We start from the raw sequence: 17620 nt of genomic DNA on the forward strand, positions 1-17620 counted from the left end.
CGGTAGAGATCGGCCATGAAGGTGGGTGCTTCTACCCCCCCCCTCCCCCTCCCCTTGGCACTATTCCGTGGGGGAGGTTGGGGGGAGGGGGTTAAAGGAGGGGTGGGGGAGTCTTGTTGGGTAGGGGGTAAAGGCTAGTTGTTGCTTGTTCTATTTTGTTGTATTTATTCGCTGTCTCTCTATTTCTCTCTCACTTATTCACTCATTCACTCACTAGCTCATTCTCTCTCTCTGTCTCTCTCTCGCACTCACTCACTCACTTATTCACTCATTCACTCATCTCTCTCGCTCTCTCTCTCTCTCTCTCTCTCTCTCTCTCTCTCTCTCTCTCTCTCTCTCTCTCTCTCTCTCTCTCTCTCTCTCTCTCTCTCTCTCTTTTCTTCTGCTTTATCAATGTTTTCACCTAATATGATTTTCATAAATCGCCCAATTTATACAAAACACCTTTCTTTCTTTCAATAACTTTTCTCTCATCTCTTTCTCACAACACTACAAGCAAGGGTCTTATGATCCATAACCTGAAAACAAAAGCGACAACACCCATAACAAAATATATGAAATCAAAATATCAAAAAAAAAGAAAGAAAAAAAGAAAAAAAAAGAATGAAAGAAAGAAAGAAAAGAAAGAAAGAAAAGAAAGAAAAAAAAATGTATATATGACCAATTTCGATCAGCGTCAGACACTTATTTCACTTTGCTAAATAACACGCACTTTAGACGCATCATCGTGAGTGTGAGCGAAGCCAAACACAGACGAATCGAAATATGCCGTGTCATTCTTTTTTTCTCTGTCTTTTATCTCTTCGCTACGTGATTTCTGTTTTATTCTGTCTTTCTTTCTCTCTGCCTGTGTCTATGTGTGTGTTTCTGTCTGTCTGTATGTATGTCTCTCTTTCTCTCTCTCTCGTCTCTTTGTCTGTGTGTCTGTCTGTTTGTCTGTGTGTCTCTTTATCTATTTGTTTCTCTCTTTTTCTCTCTCTCTTTCTCTTCTCTCTGTCTCTCCTTCTCTCTCTCTCCCTCCCTTCCCCCCCTCTCTCTTTCCCTCTCTTTTCTCCCCTTCTTCCCTCCCTCCCTCCTTCTCTCTCTCTCTACTCTCGACAATTAAGGCATTACAGTCATTCTTTACTGGTGTCCTGCGAGGTGCAAAAAAGGGGGAGGGGAAGGGGGGAGGGGAAGGGGGAAGGGAGAGGGAGAGGGGTGTAGGTGGGAGAGGGGAGAGTGAGGGAAGTGGGGAGGGGTGAGGTGAGTGGGTAGGGGGAGTGGGTAGGGGGAGGGAGAGAGGATTGGGAAGGGGGAAGAAGAGAGAGAGAGGGTAGTGAGCAGGTGAATAAGTCAGTATGTTAGAGAAAATGGGAGAGAGAGGGAAGGGGTTAACGAAGAAGAAAAGGAAGCGGGGAAGGAGAACAAGAGAAGAGGAAGAAACTGAAGAGAGAGAAGAGATCCAATTTACATATAAGTTACAAATCACACCAACAACCTTATGGATCTTCGCCCTTACCTATAAATTGCAATCCAACATCCGGGGACCTGGGTACGCGTGCAATCTTATATCAGAGAAGGTCAGTCCTGAGATGATGTTATTTGACCTTCAGAATAACCGCGTTCTTTTGGGTCCGAACTTGCAAGGCGTGGGGTCCTCTGTCTCATTTCAGGGGCTGTGTGTGTCTGTGTCTTCTGGTGCCTGTCTGTCTGTCTGTATCTGTCTGTGTGTCTGCGATTATCCGTGTCTGTTTGTTTATGTTTCTCTTTTCTTTCTGTCTTTGGCTATGTCTTTCCTGTCTGTCGATATGTATCTGTCTGTGTGTCTGCGATTATCCGTGTTTTGTCTGTATGTATGTGTCTCTTTTCTTTCTGTCTTTGTCTATGTCTTTATTACCTGTGTCTGTCTGTTTGTCTGTGTCTCTTTTCTTTCTGTCTTTGTCTATGTCTTTCGGTGTCAGTGCCTCTGGCTTTGTCTCTGTCTATGTCTGTGTCTCCGTTGCTATCTCTGTTTTTGTCAGTGTCTGTCTATCTGTCTGTGTCCGAGTCTATGCCTGTGTCTTTATCCCCTCCTATATATGTCTGTCTGTCTTTTCCTCTAAATGTGTTCGTGTCTGTGTCTTTGTCTTCACCTCTATATGTCTGTGTTTTTCTCTCAAAGAAATCATGACACACTTCAAAGAGGGAGAGAAAAATGGGAAAAAATATAAATCAAAGAAGGGTATAGAAGAAATAGAAGCAAATAGATGAGAGAGAAGAAGAAAATACAGGCAGAGAAGGAAGAGGAAAAAGTGTATAAGGAAGAATAAGAAAAAGAAGGCAAAAGAGGAAGAGGCATAAATAAAAATTAAGAAGAAAGAAAAAGTAGGAAAATGAGGAAGAAGAGGAATGGAGATAACTGGAAATTTAGTAGAAAATAAATAGTGATACAGGGAAGGGAGGGGGGGGGGGGCGCGCCGGGGAGGGGAAAGGAGCAACTTTTATTTTCCTTTCTATTTTTAAAATTCCTTTCCCCCCCTTTTCCTCCGCTCTCCCTTTAACACTCCCCCTTCACCCCTTATTCCCCCCACATATCCCTCCCCCCATTTACCACCCCATCTTCCCCCTTGCCCCCACCCCACCCCCTCCCTCACATATCCCACCCCATCTTCCTTCCCCCCACCCCCTCCCTCACATATCCCGCCCCATCTTCCTTCCCCACCCCCTCCCTCACATATCCCGCCCCATCTTCCTTCCCCCTCCCCCTCCCTCACATATCCCACCCCATCTTCCTTCCCCCTCCCCCTTTACCCCCACCTACTGCCCCACATATCCCACCCCCTTTACCCTCCCCCTCCCCATTTACCCCCATCTTCCCTCCCCCTCCCCCTTTACCCCTCCAACCGTCACCCCCTCCCACCCCTCCAACACCCCTTTTACCCCTCCCACCCCTCAAATTTCTCGAAGACGCCCCCCGGTACGCCAAGAAGCCGTACCGAGGGACCGGCCGCCATTTTTAACCCTTTCCGCGCTCCAGACCGCCGTCGCGCCGTTTCATTAATTTCCCGCGCGAGGGCCGGGAGGGAAGCCGCAAGAAGGCACGTTGTTGCGGGATAATTAATTTGGCTTTTTTAAAAATTCCCTGGCGTTCTTTGATACGGGCTGGGGGTCGCTTTTTTTACTTTTTTTCCCGTCTTTTCTTCCTTTTTCTTCTGTGTTCTGGTTCTACTTCTTCTTCTTTTTCTTCTTCTGCTTCTTTTGGTTCTTCTTCTTCTTCCTTCTTTTTTTCTTCTTCTTCTGCTTCTTTTGGTTCTTCTTCTTCTTCTTCTGGTTCTGGTTCTTCTTCTGCTGCTTCTGGTTCTTCTTCTTCTTTCTCTTTTTCTTCTTACTGTTATGATCATTAATATATATATTTTTCACGATCTGCATTATGATTATAGTAATGATTATTGTTGTCATTATTAACATTATCATTATCATTGCCATCATTATTTTTTCTCCGTTTTAGTTCCTCTTCCCTCTTCCTCCTCCTCCTTCTTCTCCACCTCTTCCTCCTCCCTCCCTACCTCCTCCTCCTCCTTTTCCCCTTTCTCCTCCACCTCCTCCTCCTCTCCCCATTCTCCTCCTCCTTTTCCCTCCCTACCTCCCCCTCCACATCCCCCACCACCTCCCCTTCCTCCTCCCCCCCCCCTCCTCCCCCTCCTCCCCTCCCCCTCCCCCCCTCCTCCTCTTCCCCTCCCTACCTCCTCCTCCCCCTCCTCCTCCTCCTGTCTTTCTCCCAGCTCTTTATCACTCTCATCGGATGAGTAACCTAATGCAGTGTGAACAATCCTGGACCAGCCACTGTCTGCCTCGCGTCGGGGGTGAGGGAGGGTGGGGGAGGGTGGGGGAGGGGTAGAGTGAGGGAGGGTGGGGGAAGGGTGAGGGAGGGTGAGGGAGGGTGGGGGAAGGGTGAGGGAGTGTGGGGAGGGTGGGGAGGGAGGGACTGTGAAAGGAGTAGGGTTAGGGAGGGTTGGGGAGGGTGAGGGAGGGTGGGGGAGGGTGAGGGAGGGTTAGAGGAGTAGGGTGAGGGAGAGTGAGGGAGAAAGATAGAGTGAGAGGGGGAGGAGTCAGGGGATATTGGGTGAAAAAGGCAGGGTAAGGGAGAGTGAGGAAGGGTGAGAGAAGTAGGAAAAGGGGGTAGTGTGAGGGGGTGAAGGTAGACCGAATGAGGGGGAACGGGTGAGGGATTTAGCTGAGGGAGAGTGAGCGAGGCAGACGTCGTAGGGAGGACAGCAGGATGAAGGATAGTAGAGAGGAATTATAGAATGAGTGAGAAGAGAGAAATGGATAAAGAAGGTAAGCAGAGAAGAGAAATGAGGTTGGTAAAGCTTACAATAGATGTGGGGGGAGGGGGGTGTAAGGGCGAGGGGGGGGAGAGAGGGAAGGATAGAGGGAAGAATAGGCAAGAGATAGATGATACTAAATGAATTAAAACAGGCGAAAGAGGAATAAGATGAAAGAGAAGGAATAAGAAATATATGATTGGCAATTCTGAATAAGGAAATGGTGAGGGATGTGAGATGAAAGGGAACGGGGAGGAGAGAAAGACGGAAATAGACAGATAGGCAGATAGGTGGCTAAACTGATAGATAGAGAGATAGAGAGACAGATTCATATATAGATAAGTAAATATACTTAAAAAACATACATACATACATATATATATATATATATATATATATATATATATATATATATATATTTATTTATTTATTTATATATTTATATATATATATATTTATATATATATATATATATATATATATATATATATATATATATATATATATATATATATATATATATATATATATATATATATACATATTATATATATATGTATATATATATTATATATATATAAATATATATATATATAAATATATATATATATATATATATATACATACATATATATATATATAAATATATATATCTGTATATATATATTTATATATATATATATATATATATATATATATATATATATATATATATACATATACATATACATATTATACACATACATACATAAATATATATATATATATATATATATGTATATATAATTTTATATATATATATATATATATATATATATATATATTTATATATATATATATATATATATATATATATATATATATATATATAGTAGGAGAAGTAGGAGTAGGAGTAGAAGGAGGAGAGAGAGGAATCCAAGGAAGAGGGGAAGATGAGGAAGAGGAGAAGGAGAAGGAGAAGGAGGAGGAGGAGAAAGAGTAAGCGGAAGAGAAAGAAGAGGAAGAGGATAAATAATAAAAGGAAGAGGAAGAGAAGGAGAAGGATTAGGAGGTAAGTGGAAGATAATGACGAAGAAGAGGAGGAGCAGGAGGAGTATGTGGAAGAAAAGAAAAAGAAAGATTAAGAAGCAGAGTATAATGCCGTGAATAAAGATATGGATGATGATCATAAGGAGGAAGAGGAGAAGTAAGATTAAGAATAGGAGAAGAAAGGAAAAGGAGAAGCAGGAAGAGGGATAAAAGTCGGTTAAAAGAGAAGAGGAGAAGGCAGATAATGATGATAGTGGCGCCAAGCACTCAGAACTTTGAAAAAACACAGACTTGTCTAACAAAGTGACTTTTGTTGGCGAGAGTAGCATAAATTATTATATATTATTTTTTGTGTTTATATTTGCAGTTAAGTCACCGCGTTATAGACTTTTTCTATTGACGGATTTTATTATGACATTTATACCCGTTGCCCCTAAAGGAATGTACTCACTGGAACCCTGATATTAAGCCCAGGGGGGGAATTAACTCCAGGTTGAGAAAGGGTTAGACACACATACAAATATAATTAAAGTAAAAATCTTTCTGACATTTACTAACTCCTCCCCCCCTCCCCCAGGCCTTCTCTCCCCCTCCCTCCCTCCATATAAGGCGTCCACTGCTTCAAACAGACATTCGTCAATTCCTCGCCACAGCACGCGATTCTGACCCTTCTGTCGCCCGTTCATAAAGGTGTCCAATACCCCATCTTGGACTGTATCTTGAGACATCTTTTCCCCCCCTTCTCTCGATCCCATCAACTTCTATCTTCAAGAAGTCTAAACATTTTGGACCTTCATTCTTTCGGATAATTACTTGCAATATATGAATAATTCAAGATTTATGGAAATCAGCTGACTTGCTTACCTGTCACAACGCTGTCTATACTTGTTTGTGTATCCTATTCGGGTCCGCAAAGAAAACGGGCGCCAGGGATAACTCGCCTAGTTTTGACTTCGGCAAATTACCGCTCCTGTAATGTATGCGGAGACACGGTCGTTTCTCGGCGTCGGAGGAGGTGGAAATGCATTCTTAAGGAGTTGGTTGGTTTTGGGGAAAGGGATGGATAGCTTGGGATATTTTTTTGTATGGAGGGGGAGTGGGAGGTGGGGGGTGAGAGTGAGGTAGGAGAGAGGGTGTGGATGCAGATGCAAGGAAGCATATGAAGAATCATTTTGCGTATATACAGATACATGTGTGCATACTACATGCCTGTGTATATAAATACAAAAATCTCACGTTGACACATACACACACACACACCTGCGCGCGCGTCCCTTCTCCCTTCTCTCTCTCTCACACTCTACCTTTCTCTGTCTCTTTCTTCCTCCCCACTCTTTCTCCCTCCCCCTTTTCTCTCCCTCCTTACCTCCCCCCTCTCTCCCCCCCGCTCTCCCTGTCCCTTTTCTCTCTCTCTCTCCTCTTCCCCCCTCTCTGTCTCCCTCTCTCTCTCTCACTCCTTCCACCGCCCTCTCTCTTTATGTCTCTCTCCCTCTCTCTCTCTCTCTCTCTCTCTCATGTCCTATTTTGTGAGCAAGAAATGTGGAATCTGAATGCAAGTCAAAGCGAAATAAGCTTCATTCTTAAGAAAATTGCCTTGTTCTTTTTATTATTTTTTTCATTGTGTTATGAAAAAAAAAAAACGTTTTCGCTCTCATCATCATTAAATATATGCATATATATTGAATACACCTTTGTGTAAGTGTATTTCACTTACTTTATACATATATATGTATGTACACACACACACACACACACAACCACACACACACACACACACACACACACGCACACACACACACACACATACACATTAATATATATATATATATATATATATATATATATATATATATATATATATATATATATATATATATACATACATACATACATATATATATATATATATATATATATATATATATATATATATATATATATATATATATATATATAATATGCATGTATGTATGCATGCATGTATATGTATACACACACACACATATATATGCATGTATGTGTCCGTGGATACAAGACTGCACATGCATTTCCCTCGAGTGGGCATTCACGGCCGCCCTCGACGAGCCTCCCCCAGCAGGACGGGCGCCGGGCGGAAGGGCGTCTCCCCACCCAAGGGCGCCGCCGTCTCGTACTCGCTCCGTCTGCGCCGCCGGGGTGCTCTGGCCCTCCCCCTTCCTTCCTTCCTCCCTTTCTTCCTTCTTCTTTATTCCTTTTCTCTTCTCTTCCCCCCTTCTTACTTTTTTCCTCCATAGCTTGTCTTGTTTCTCTTCGTCCTTCTCCTACTCCTCCTGTTTCTTCGTTCCCCTTCCTGTCTTTTTATTTTATTTTATCCCCTTTTCTCTTTTACCTTTTTCCCCTTCCTTCTCCTATCCTTACTTTCTCCTCCATCCACTATCTCCTCTTCTTATCTTCCTGTCCTCCTTCTCGTCTTCGTTTGTCCGTCTTGGCACTCTCTCTTCTTCCTTCTCCTTCGGTTTCCCATATTTTCTCCTTTCCAATATCTCTTCTATGCTTTCTACTCTCTCTTCTTCCTTCTCCTCTCCTTTCCCATTTTCTCTCCTTTCCTATATATCTCTCTTCCTCACGCATTCCTCTTTCTCCTCCCCATCCTCATCTTCTCGTAATATAACCTTCTCTCTCCTCTCTCTCCCTCCTTTTGTTCCTCCTCCTTCCTCATTCTCTCTCCCTCTTCCTCTTCTCCTTCTCCCTCCCTTTCACCCTCTTCCTTCCACAACCCCTCTCCCTCCCCTCCTCCTTCCACAACCCCTCTCCCTCTTCTCTCCTCCTTCTCCCCTCCCTTTCACCCTCTTCCTTCCACAACCCCTCTCCCTCCCCCTCCTCCTTCCACAACCCCTCTCCCTCTTCCTCTCCTCCTTCTCCCCTCCCTTTCACCCTCTTCCTTCCACAACCCCTCTCCCTCCCCCCCCTACTTCCACAACCCCTCTCCCTCTTCCTCTCCTCCTTCTCCCCTCCCTTTCACCCTCTTCCTTCCACAACCCCTCCCTCCTCCTCCTTCCTACAACCCCTCTCCCCCTTCCCCTTCCCCTCCTTCCCCCCCTCCTCAGGAAGTTCCAGAGGCAGCAGGAGACTTTCCTTCAAGACGTTCCTGTAGAATTTGAGGAATGCAATCGTCTTTACTTTGCTCCAGGGCGAGTGGGGTGAGGAGGGAGAGGGGGGAGGGAGAGGGGGAGGTGGGGGAGGGAGAGGGTGAGGGTGGGAAGGGGGAGGAGGGAGAGGGGGGGGAGGCGGGAGGGAGAGGGGGGAGGAGGGAGAGGGTGGGGAGGGAGAGGGGGAGGAGGGAGAGGGGGAGGATGGAGGGTGAGGAGAGAGAGGGGGAGGAGGGAGGGTGAGGAGGAGTTGGGGGAGGGTGAGGAGGGAGGAGGGGGAGGGGGAGTTAGAGGGGAAGGGAGGGAGATGGGGGTAGTGAGGGGGAGGAGGAAGGAGAGATAGGAGAGGGGAGATGAGGGGAGGAGGGCGTAGGGGAGAGAGGGGAGGGAAAGGGAGGGAAGGGGGAAATGAGGGGAGCAGGGGGCGGGAGGGGGGACAGGGAAAATGGGAGGAGGAGAGAGTGGGTGGAGAGAGCATAGGGAAAGAGGGGAGGGGGGGAAATGAGGGGGAGGTAGAGAGGGGAGAGAGAGGGAGGAAGGGGGTTAAAGGAGAAGAGAGGGGAAAGGACGGAATGAGAATAGAGAAAGAGGAGGAAGAGGGAGAGAGGGTAGAGGAAGAGAAGAGAAGTAAATGAGGAAGGGAGAAGAAAGAAGAGAGGAGGAGAAAGAGGGAGAAGGAAAAGAATGAGGGAAGGTGTAGGAGGAAAGGTAAGATAGGAGGGAATGAAGGAAGGAAGGAAGAAATAAAGAGGGAGAAACAGCGGCGCGGAAAGGAAGAAGGATGCGGGCGAAAAAGGGAAAAGGAGAGGGAGAAGAGAATAGGAGTAGAAGTGGAAAGGTGAGAGGAAAAGAGGTGAAGAGAGGGAGAAAGGGTATAGACGAAGGAGAACGAAAGAGGGAGAGAGAATGAGAAAGAGAGGGGGACGGAGAAGGGAAGGAAGACGAGTGGAGGAAAGGAAGGAAAGGGAGAGAGGGGAGAAGGATAGGGGGGAGACAAGGGGAGGAGATGCGGATTTAGACAGGCAGGTGAATCAGGTGTCTCGGGGGAGGGGAGGGGATGGGGGGGGTGAGAGAGGGTGAGGAAGGGGCTGAGGGGGTTGTGATAGGGTCGGTGAGGGGGTGAGGGGGGTGAGAGAGGGTGGGGGATGGGGTGAGGGGGGATGAGAGAGGGGGGAAGGGGAGAGGGGGTGAAGGGGGTGGGAGAGGGGGTGAGGGGGGTGAGAGAGGGTGGGGGAGGGGGAGAGGGGGTGAGGTACTCAATTTAAATTTGGTATCTCGTAGACTAACTTCCTCTGTCGAAAAACTTTTTATGGTATTTGACTGGTGAAAGACATGAATTGATTCAGTGTTTATGCATTTTTTTCGACTTTGTGCATATGCTAATGAGGCGGAGAGGGAGAGGGGGGGGACATAGCGAAGAAAAAAAATATATAAGCAGCCAGTTTCCTCTAATGTTCCGATTTAATAGAAAATACACGAAAACGAAATTTATTCTCAGAAAGAAAGAAAAAAAAAAAAAAACTAAAAAATAAAAAAAAGATAAGAAAAGATAAAAAAAATCTCGTTTCTGAAGAAGCAAAATTTCACCAAAGGGATTCGAACCGTTTCGAAACCTTCCGAAATAATACGAACTGACACGGCGGCGGTGCACGAGATTCCACGTAGGCAATTAACATATATAATTATACCTTAAGGTCTGGAACGCACCAAAATTGACCCCGGGTGAGAGCCCAGTTCAGAAATGACATGGTGTTCGAATCCATTGCCCGTTATATGACTTTGCATATAGATCAAACGTTTTATGGGCGCCAGAATGCATTCCGGATGTTTCGCAAAGTTCGGAGCTTCGATCCCCTGGGCGTTTCTCGGAGGCCGCGAGTCCAAAATTTATCTGATTTTAATTATCGTTTTTTTTCTAGTGTACCGTCTTTGTAGTTGTTGTATTTGTTGTTGTTGTTGTAAATACGAGTAAGTGGTTATTTTAATTATCTTTTTTTTCTGGTGTACCGCCTTTGTAGTTGCTGTATTTCTTCTTCTTGTTGTAAATACGAGAAAGTAGTTACTTTAATTGTCGTTTTTCTTATGTACCGTAGTTGTAGATGTTGTATTTGTTGTTGATGTTGTGAGCACAAGTGGTTCAGAAACACTGTGAAGCGGAGAGGATGAGAATACTTGGGAGTGTCCATAAAAAAAACCCCAGAGGATTAGATAGATAGATGGATATATAAATAAATAAACAGAGATAGATAGATAGAAAGAGAAAGAGAGCGAGAGAGAGAGAGAGAGAGAGAGAAAGAGAGAGAGAGAGAGAGAGAGAGAGAGAGAGAGAGAGAGAGAGAGAGAGAGAGACAGAGAGAGAGAGAGAGAGAGAGAGAGAGAGAGAGAGAGAGAGAGAGAGAGAGAGAGAGAGAGAGAGAGAGAGAGAGAGAGAGAGAGAGAGAGAGTGCGTGAGTGAGTGAGTGAAGGCATAAGATAAAAAAAGAGAAACAGTGTGAGGGAAAATGAATTATTATCATTATCATCATTACTAATATTCGTATTCTTTTTGTCATTCTTAAAATTATTATTATTATCATTATCATCATCATTGTCTTTCTTGTTACTATCACTGTGATATTGTCATTATTATCATTATTATCATTATCATAATCATTATTGCTATTATTGCCCTTTTCATTATCATGATTATTAATATCATAATCATTATCATTGTTATTATCATTAGTATTGCTATTATCATTATTATTATTACTATGATTATTAAAAGTAACATAATTATAGTTATTGTTATTGTTATTATTATCATTATTTTTGTTATCATTATTATTATTATTATCATTATCACCATGATTATCATTATTATCATCACTATTTTTTATTGTTACTATCATCATTATTATCATTGTCGTTATTGTCATCATTACCATTACCGTCATTATCATCATTATCATTGCTTTTTATCATTGTTTATCATTATTATGATCATCATTTTCATTATCACTATTAGCATTTTTATTATTATTTTCGTAATTATTAGTATCAGCATCATTATTACCATCATTATTTCTATTGTTATCATTATTATCATTATTATTAATATTATTATTATTATTACTATTGTTATCATTATCATTACTATTATTGTTATTATCATCATTATCTTTATTATTATTACTTTTATTATTATCATTATTATTATTACTATAATGATGATGATGATTATTATCAATATTACTATTATCATCGTTATCATCATTACCATTATTATCATTATTATTATCTGTATCATTTTATTATCATCATTATCCTCATGATATTAATATCATAATTATTACTATTGTTATTACTATCATTACTATTATCATCATCTTTATCATCATTATTATCCTTATCATCATTATTACCACTGCCATTAGTATCATCGTTATCATTATTACTGTTATCATTATCATTATTACCATCATTTATTATCATTGTTGTTATCATCATTATTATCGTCAAAATTATTTTTTATCTTGATTATCATTGCTATTATTGCTATTATCACCATAAATGTCTTTACTACATTGCTATACTCATTGTTATCAACAACAGCAATAATGACACGAATAATGATAACAGCGGTGATAATGTGGATAATAAGGTTTATGATGATAACATATATGATGAATATGATGATAATAATGATGATAACAATAAAGAAATAAGAGTGGTAATAATATCAGTGATAATAACAAGGATGATAATGATATTGATATATATTTATTATATATCATTTATATTTATCTATGATATTTATGATATATCATTATTATTATTCTCATTATTATTATCATCTTCATCGCCTTCATTATCATCATCATCATCACCATCATCATTATCCTCCTCATCATCATTACTCTCCTTTCTATTTCTACGACACTGGCCGGTACCCTGTCATACCAACGCGAGACAGAGATCAGTTACCAAGATAGACGGTGCTTGGGTTGAAGACGGATGCTGGGAACTGATGCTGCGGTGTTATCTCAGTGATGATGCTGAGCTCTTCGAAAAAAAAGGAAAAAAGAAAAAACTTGGGGGGTTTTCTGTGGTTTTCCTTTTCTTTTTCTCGTTTTCTGTTCGGTTCTCTAATGTTTTTTTTAATATTATCTTTTTTTTTCTTTCTTTTTGTTTTGTTTTGTTTTTTGTTTCGTCTCTTCTTTCTTCGATTCTTCTTCGAGCTTGTCGTGTCTTTGGCGTTCATCTTTTTTCCTTCTTTTTTCACTCTCTCTGTTTTCTTTCTCTTTCTCTTTCTTTCTCCTCCACCCACCCTTCCCTACCTCTGTTTCATTTTCTCTGTTTCTAAAAGTACTTGTCTGTCTGACTGTTTGTCTCTGTCTGCCTGTCTATTTTCCTGTTTGTCTGCATGTCTGTCTCCGTCTGTGTCTCTGTCTCTATCTATGCCATCCTCCTCTTCCTCTTTTGATTCTGCCTTCCTCCTCCCGTTTCCTCTCCCCTCCTCCTGTATCTGCACCTTCTCCATTTGCCCCTCCCCCACTTTCTCTACCCCACCCCCTTCCCCTCTCCCCTTCCCCTTCCCCCACCACCCCCTCCCCCACTTTCTCTACCCCCCTCCTCACCTATCCCCTTCCCCACTCCACTCCCCCATTCCCCACTTCCTGTACCCCCATCCCCTCACCTATCCCCTTCCCCCCATCATCCCCCTCTCCCACTTTCTCTATCCCCCCCTCACCTATCCCTCCCCCACTTCCTCTACCCCCCACCCCCTTTATCGCGTTGTCCTCTAGTTAATGTTATTGTTGTTGTGTCCCATTGCACTCTGTTGCAACTTGCACATGATGACAATAACGAATGTGACCGCTCGCCCCCCGTGTCTCTTGCGGGCGTGCGGGGATGGGGAATCTCTCTTTCTGTTTGTCTGTCTGTTTGTCTGTCTGTTTGTCTTTGTCTGTCTCTGTCTCTGTCTATTTCTCTATCTTTTTTTGTCTATTTTTTCTCTATCTGTCTATTTTTTTCTCTCTCTCTGTCTCTCTCTCTTTCTCTCTCTCTCTTTCTCTCCCTCCCGCTCTTTCTCTTGACCTCCTATCCCTCTTCCCTTCCCCTCCCTCCTCCTACCCCAACCCCACCCCCTATTCCCTCCCCCATCCTCCCATCCCCCACCCTCCACCCTCCATTCCTCACCACACCCTCCCCCCACCCCCAGCCACCCTCCCCCCACCCCCGCCCCCCACCAGCCACACGCACACCTCGCCGACCGATTAGGAAAGGCACGCCGGCCTCGCAAAATCGTAAATCTTCTCCGCTGATGAATACTGGATGACACGGGCCGGCGGATGACCCCTTGCACGGCGGCGGCTCCCGAGTGGCCCTGGCTTGGCACCGCGTATATATATATATATATATATATATATATATATATATATATATATATATATATATATATGTGTGTATATGTGTGTGTGTGTGTGTGTGTGTGTGTGTGTGTGTGTGTGTGTGTGTGTGTGTGTGTGTGTGCGTGTGTGTGTGTGTGTGTGTGTGTGTGTGTGTGTGTGTGTGTGTGTGTGTGTGTGTGTGTGTGTGTGTGTGTGTGTGTGTGTGCGTGTGTGTGTGTGTGTGTGTGTGTGTGTGTGTGTGTGTGTGTGTGTGTATGTATATATGTATATATATATGATATATATAATACATATATATTTTCACATACTCATAAACAGCAAACGCTCACAATAGCAAACAACTAATAGTGAAGAACGGCAAGAAAACAAAAACAAAGCCGAAAAAAGAATAAACGAAAAAGAACAAAAGCAAAGGAACAAAGGTCAAAAAGAAAAAAAGAAAAAAAAGAAAAGGGAGTGACAGAGAGAGAGAGAGACAGAGGGAGAGAAAGAAGAAGAAGGAGAAAAAAAGACAAAATTCTCAAAACTGCGAGTGCCTTTGAAGAGGCAGCCGTGTAAACAATCATCGAGCAGAATAGAAAAAGGAAAAAGAAAAAAATAAATAAAAAACAAGAAAAAAGGAAGAAGAAGAAAAAAAAAATAAAAAAGAAAACAAAAAAGGAAGAAGAAGAAGAAGAAAGAAAAAAGAAAAAACATTAACGTAAATGTTTAAGACGATCAGTTTGTGCTTGGGTCCTGAGGCCAAGAGGTGGGGGACAGGGGGGAGGGGAGGGAAGAAGGGTAAGGAGGGGGTGGGGGGAGGGAAGAGGGGTAAGGAGGGGGTGGGGGGAGGGAAAAGGGGTAAGGAGGGGGTGGGGAGGGAGGGAAGAGAGGGGTAAGGAGGGGGTGGGGAGGAGGAAGAGGGGTAAGGAGGGGGTGGGGGGAGGGAAGAGGGGTATGGAGGGGGTGGGGGGAGGGAAAAGGGGTAAGGAGGGGGTGGGGAGGAGGGAAGAGGGGTAAGGAGGGGGTGGAGGGGAGGGAAGAAGGGTAAGGAGGGGGTGGGGGGGGAGGGAAAAGGGGTAAGGAGGGGGTGGGGAGGAGGGAAGAGGGTAAGGAGGGGGTGGTGGGGGAGGGAAAAGGGGTAAGGAGGGGGTGGGGAGGGAGGGAAGAGGGGTAAGGAGGGGGTGGGGAGGAGGGAAGAGGGGTAAGGAGGGGGTGGGGGGAGGGAAGAGGGGTAAGGAGGGGGTGGGGGGAGGGAAAAGGGTAAGGAGGGGGTGGGGAGGAGGGAAGAGGGGTAAGGAGGGGGTGGGAGGGGAGGGAAGAAGGGTAAGGAGGGGTGGGGGGAGGGAAAAGGGGTAAGGAGGGGGTGGGGAGGGAGGGAAGAGGGGTAAGGAGGGGGTGGGGAGGAGGGAAGAGGGGTAAGGAGGGGGTGGGGGGAGGGAAGAGGGTAAGGAGGGGGTGGGGGGAGGGAAAAGGGGTAAGGAGGGGTGGGGAGGAGGGAAGAGGGGTAAGGAGGGGGTGGGGGGAGGGAAGAGGGGTAAGGAGGGAGGTGGGGGGAGGGAAGAGGGGTAGGGAGGGAGTGGGGGGGAGGGAAGAGGGGTAAGGAGGGCGTGGGGAAGGAGGGAAGAGGGGTAAGGAGGGGGGTGGGGAGGGAAGATGGGTAAGGGAGGGGGTGGGGGAGGAAAGAGGAGTAAGGGAGGGAGTGGGGGGAGGGAAGAGGGGTAAGGAGGGCGTGGGGGAAGGAGGGAAGAGGGGTAAGGAGGGGGTGGGGGAAGAAAGAAAAAGATTGAGGGGAGAGTGTGAGGGGGGAGCTAGATGAAGAAATGAGGAGAAGTGGGGAGAGGTAGGAATGGGAGAGACGGGAGAAGCAGGGTTGGAAAGAAGGGGGAGAGAAATTTGAGGGAAAAGGAGGTAGCGAGGTGGGAATAAAAGGAAGGGGTTGTAGCAGAGAAGATGGGAGAAGGAAGAATAGAGAGAAGAGAGAGAGTTGATAAGGAGGAGAGGAATGTTGGAGAGTTGGGGAGAGGAAGTAGAAGAGGAGGAAAAGGTAAAGAGGAGGAAGGGCGAGAAGGAACTTAAGGTAAGAAGAGAAGATGAAGATAATAAAGACATGAGAAAGAGAGAAAGAAAGAGAGCGATAGACAGATAGACAAATAAATAGATAGACAGACATAGATAGATAGATAGATAGATAAATAGCTAGATAGAAAAGGAGACAAGAAGATGAAGATGCTGAAGACATGAGAGAGAGAGAAAGAAAGAGAACAATAGATAGACAGACCGAAAGAGAGATAGAGAGAGAGAGAGAGAGGGAGAGGGAGAGGGAGAGGGAGAGGGAGAGGGAGAAAGAGAGAGAGAGAAACAGACAGAGGAAGAGAGAGAGAGAGAGAGAGAGACAGAGACAGAGGTAGAGAGAGAGACAGAGACAGACAGAGGAAGAGAGAGAATGAGAAAGAGATAGATAGATAGATAGATAGATAGATAGATAGATAGATAGATAGAGAGAGAGAGAGAGAGAGAGAGAGGGAGAGAGAGAATGCAGAATAGAACAAAGGAGGAACACCAATGACTGGCAAGAAACGGGAGCAAAGAAAGAGAAAAAAATGGAGGTAGAGAACACAAGAATACAATTGCAGTGAAGAACAAATAGATATCTTGTTTCTGTCTTTTATTCTTCTCGTCCTCTGTTCTCTCCCGCTCCTCTGTCTCTGTTTATCTCCTCTCCCGCCTTCCCTTTTCTTTGTCTCTGTCTGTCTGTCTCTCTCTTTCTCTCTCTCTGTCTCTCTTTCTCTCTCTCATCCCCCCCCCTCTCTCTCTCATCCCCCTTCTCTCTCTCTCATTCTTTGTCTCTCGCTCGCTCTGTGTCTCTCTCTTTCTCATCCCCCTGTCACTCTCTTTCTCTCTCCTTCCCCTTCTCTCTCTCTTTTCAAATTCTCCTGTTCTCTCTATAGGCTAAACGAACAGATAAATTCGAAAATACGTGAAAATAAACAACAAAACGATAAATACAAAATTCAAATAGCCACCTTCATAAAGGACGCACACACATAAATACACACGCAAAGATGCACATGAACGCCTCGAGAAGTTGGCCCCACTCCCCCCCCCTCCTTTCCCCCTTTACCCTCCCCCCCTACTCCCTCCCCCTCCTCCTCCCCCTCACTACTCTTCTCTCTCATATTCTTACTCTTATTAACCTTTTTTCCACTATTATATTTTCCTCTCCTCCCTTCTCTCTCATTCCTCCATTCTCGCCTTCTTTACTCATCCCTTTACCCTCTCCTCTCCTTTCCCGCTTTACTTTTCTCCTCTTCTTCTCCCTCCTCCCCCCCTCCCCCATTTCCCCCATTCCTCTCCTCCCTCCTCCCCTCTTTCACCTCTCTACCACCCTCCCTCCTCCTTTCTCCTCTCCCCTCCTCCCCATTCCCCCGTCCTCCCTCCCTCCCTCCCCAGCCCCCCCCCCCCCACCTCCTCCTCCTCTTCTGAAACGCGCGTGAGAAAGACCTCCATAAATCACTCTCCTCATCCCTTGCTTCACGCGCGAGGAAGACCGAAGACCACGGCGAAATAGGCCTATGTCCGGATGCGCGTGTTTGTAGGCCTACTCGTCCGCGTAGTTCGGATAATGGGAGCACGGGCTTTGTTCACGTGGTCTGGGGTCACGTGGTTCTGATTCTCAATGATTTTTTTGTTCATTTTTTCTCATTCTCTCTCTCTGTGTCTGTGTGTCTGTCTCTGAGATAGATAGATAGATAGATAGATAGATAGATATATAGATATATATATAGATAGATAGATAGATAGATAG

Source organism: Penaeus vannamei, chromosome 26 (assembly GCF_042767895.1).
Source record: "Penaeus vannamei isolate JL-2024 chromosome 26, ASM4276789v1, whole genome shotgun sequence".
Lineage (NCBI taxonomy): Eukaryota > Metazoa > Arthropoda > Malacostraca > Decapoda > Penaeidae > Penaeus > Penaeus vannamei.